Source organism: Octodon degus, unplaced genomic scaffold (genome assembly GCF_000260255.1).
Source record: "Octodon degus isolate 3935 unplaced genomic scaffold, OctDeg1.0 scaffold00231, whole genome shotgun sequence".
Taxonomy (NCBI): Eukaryota; Metazoa; Chordata; class Mammalia; order Rodentia; family Octodontidae; genus Octodon; species Octodon degus.
Genome location: NW_004524807.1, coordinates 3,486,879 through 3,491,444, shown reverse-complemented (window position 1 = coordinate 3,491,444; position 4,566 = coordinate 3,486,879).

The window sequence follows — 4,566 nt, the reverse complement described above, 5'->3', positions numbered from 1 at the left end:
CCTTTGTTGTAGATCTTTGCTGTAGTTATAACCTTCACACCTACTGAAGTTAAGGTGGAGATCTACAGAGTTTGGAGTTATCCAGCTGCATCTGGCTTAGGTCTGGCTGTTGTGCTCAGCTCCTTCCTGCTGCGGACCAGGGCTAGGACTGGGTCTGGGGGTTCCTGGAAGTTGGCAGAAATTCCTACTGAGCGGGAGTTATGGGGGAGGTACGGTGGAGGGGTGGGGGGCCGCCGGAGGGGGTGGGAGAGGATCCGGCCCATGCTGCTGCCTGGGCTTGGACTGGTCCCGCCAGCGCAGGTTAGCAGGAAGCTCTCCACACACTCACCGGACCTGGACTAGGACTGGGTCTGGGAGTTCCTGGAAGTAGGCAGAATTTCCTACTGGCAGGAGGGGTGGGGAGGTACGTGGGGCGGCCCAAGGGGGTGGGAGAGGGTCTGGCCCATGCTGTGCCTGGGCTGGGACTGGTCCCGCTGGCGCAGGGTAGCAGGAAACTCTCCGCACACTCACCGGACCTGGGCTAGGACTGGGTCTGGGGTCTCCAGGAACTCGGCAGAAAATCCTACTGGGCAGGCGGGGTGGGGGAGGCACTGAGGAGTGGTGGGGGGCGGCCCGAGGGGCTGGGAGAGGGTTCCGGCCCATGCTGCGCCTGGGCTGGGACTGGTCCCGCCGGCGCAGGGTAGCAGGAAACTCTCTTCACACTCACCGGACCCTGGCTATGACTGGGTCTGGGGGCTCATTGGTTAAAAGCTGCAATATTACCTCATTTGGCACCAAATGGAACTTTGGTTTAAAAAAAGAGTGCTGATTAAAATAAAAACTGAGCTCAATTGGTATCATTTTGTTCCACCAGATTATGGAGAAAAATTAAAATATAGCTCACCATCCTTCTCTGTAAGGGGGAGGAAACATTTCCCACTGATTTGCAATGTGTTCCCAAGAGTGAAGTAATATTGGAATAATTTATTCAGCTTCCACTCCTCTCACTTATTTCCCTGACAGAGAAAAGTGTAGCATCCATGGTCCATCAATCAGCCATAGTTATAAGACACAAGCCTTGCATTGCCATCTTCCCAGGTGGCAATGCTAACAAGATGGGTAGAACTTTTATGGTAAGAATTGTAACTGATTATGCCTAAATGTTTCTGACTTCTCACATTATCCATTTGCCTGCTAAGTAGCACACTTTTCTTGGAGTTTCTATAACTACAAGACTACTCTAGAGTGACTGGGCCCAAGGTCCTAGAGGAAATCATCTCATGAGTCTTGGCGCTCATCTTAATAAAAAGAATAGATAAATTCAGGGCTCTTTATGTTAACATTGACTCCCTAAGTTTTGTGTAAAATATAAAAAAATCCTGGAGTCAGGAAGTTGGAACAAATTTCATAGTGACAAAAGCAGGATAGTACAGAGAAAAAAATGTTGGGTAATATTCATGATTAAGTCTGAAACCAAATTTTTTTTCTGCTATTCTTACACAGGCACAGTTTCAAGCCATATCTACTTAAAAATAGTATTACTGAAATTTGGCTGAATGAGAGTTGATATTGCCAAGAATGCTCATGAGAGCATCAGTGCAGCACACACTTGTCACAGGTACAGTTTTGGTAAACACAAGCTAACCGTAGCCCAAATGAGTAAAAAGCAAACACTGCTGGAGAGCTTCTTTAAAAAGAAGGAAAGACTCAATGATGAGTTAGAAGATACAAAGTTACATTTAAAATAACATTTTAAGAATCCTACTTAAATTATGGATTTATTGCAACAAGTGAGTCACTTTACTTTTGAAAATAGAAGTATGTGATAATCAGCTATCCAATGAACAATGAAACTTGAAGAGTTACTTTGCCATATGGAAAACAATCACCTTGCATTAAAAGACAAGGCCTTACAAGTTTTTAATAAGAAAAATAGAGAACACAAAGAGCAGAAGATCTGTCCAAGGTCACTATTGCATATATGCGCTTCTGAGTATTTTTCAACTGCAAGATATGGATTCTTCCTGCTATGAAGGAAGGACACTTGTCATGAATTTTTAGAAGAGACTTAAGTTCAAAATGTAGCATGTGCTCATCTTCAGCTAGCAATATATTTAGATGAATTGATGAAATGTCAAAGGCAACTAAGGCCCCATTGCAGGAGAGGATTCATGAGTCACTGGTGTGCAATTGAGATTGACCAGACTACTAAACTTTTTGTGTGATATATATGTTTCAGGAAGATATGTTACATGCACTTTTGTTGCCAACCAACAGCACAGCTGAAAAACTATTCAAGTCTTTGCATGGTTCCATATCAGGAAAGCTGCCTTAGTCACTTTGGGCCAGTTCATCCATTCAGGTCATCAGTAGATCCAGGAATGTAATGACTGCCATGATGGATGGCTTTCTGACTTCACTACTCAAGAAAAACAAGTCACTTATTAATGTGAATCTAGGCATACAATATCCCTACATATGCCAGCTAGCCAAAAGAAATATCATCTTAACTTAACAACAGTCTGTGGCATGTGATTAAAATTATGTCAAAGTACGTGTTCTTGAGTCACATTTCCTCATGTAGCTCTGAGGAGATGAACACAGAGCATAGGTCTTCCTTTATATCAGGAATAAAATGAGTTTTTTCAAAGTTCGATCACTGGCTAGAAGTTTTGAGTTATGAAAACCACTTTAGAGTTTATTTTAGAAAGAACAGCACTGGTAGGACATTTCTTTCTCTCTTTTTTTAAATTATTCATTTGATAAAGGATCTTGCTATGCAGTTCAGACTCATAACGATCCTCCTGTGTTAGCCACCTCAGTGCTGGGATTACAGGTGTGCACCACCCCACCTGGTTTTGGTGGCTGGCAAGATGTTACCAGGGTTCTGGGGCTGGCGTGGAATGCAGTAGCAGGGATTGAACCCAGGTCCTTGTGCTTGCCAGGCAAGTGCTGAAATTGCTGAGCTGTCTCAGCACTTTTCATTGACACAAAATGGGCCACAAAACTTGCTTGGTCATGGGACATATTCAACCTGCTGAGTGAACTTAATCTGTCATCTGAGGGGAAAACAACAGCTGTGTTCAAATCAACAGACAAAGTAACCACTTTCAAAGCCAAATAAACTGAAATTTGGAGTTGATGAAGGTGATGAGTGAACACTGGGCTTTGATATGTGTAAAACAATAATAGAAATCTTGAAGGAGACTGAACCAGAGCTTTCTCTCTCCTGACTGGTGCCTGGTCACTAATCTCAGCTTAAAAAAAATAGAAAAAGAACTTGAGCATCATATTCCAAGTTCAAAAAATTCCAGTACTGTGAATGAATGGACCCATGACCTATATAGATGAATAGGCAAGTAAATTGACTATCTGTGGTGCACAATGAACTTTTTGAGATTACAAGAGATGGTGACCTTAAATGTGTGCATGCTTTTTCTTTTTTTAGGAATAGAAGCTATCAATGTACAAAAGAGCATTAGAAATGATACAAACTTAAACTTAACAAAAAGAGGAAATCAACAATGGTTGTGTATTACATGATGCTATCTTCAAATTAGTTGTTCAGGTTATCAGATATAAACATGAAAGATTGGTATACAGAAAAAATAGAACAATGATGAAAAAGTTGTAAGAAGTTTAAAACAAAAAGAAAAACAGAAAATTTTTGAAGCATTAACTGCTGCTTTCAAAAGAATAGAAGAAATCAGAAGTACAATTATCCGAACTATTCTGCATATATACATAACTATGTCTCTTTCCCTTCCTTGTTTTGTCCTGTTCCTTATCCCAGTTTCTCCTTCCCACTAAACAAAGTATTTCCCTTTCACAATATCTGTTTTACCTTTCAGATTTTAATTACTCTTTAGATTTTAATTACTCTTTCAGATTTTCATGTAGTGAGATAAAACAATGTTTGCACAATTTTCTGTAGTGTCTCTATCATGAATGAATGTTGGATTTTGTCAAAGCTTTTCTGTGTCTATTGATGATCATGTGATTTTTGCCTTTGGCTCTATTGATGTGGTATATTACATTTATATTAAACCATCCCTGCATTCTTTGGATGAATCCCACTTGGTCATGATGTATAATGTTCTTGATGATTTGTCGCATTTTTTCCTAGTATTTCATTGAGGATTTCTGCATCTATGTTTGTTGGGGAGATTGGCTTGTAGTTTTTTGGTTGTGTGCTTCTCTGGTTTTGGTATCAGAGTAATACTTGCCTCCCTGAATGAGTTTGGGAGAATGGCTTCCTTTTCAATTTCATTTAAGAGTTTGAGAAGAGTTGACATTAGGTCCTCTGTAAATTTCATGTAGAATTCAGCTGTGAATCTATCATGACATTGGCTTTTATTGTAGGCAAGTTTTTTTTTGCTTTTATTTTTATTTTTTTTTTGATAACAATAAAATTCTTCATAGGAAAATTTCCATGGGTTTAGGTACACACTTTCTGTACAAGTATAGGCAGACATCATCAGATTTGTACTATCACATACATATGTTATATTTATGTAGTATTTCAAAGCTTGTAGACCAAAAATGTTATTTTTTTTCAATAATACACTGCATACATTCTTCCCAGTG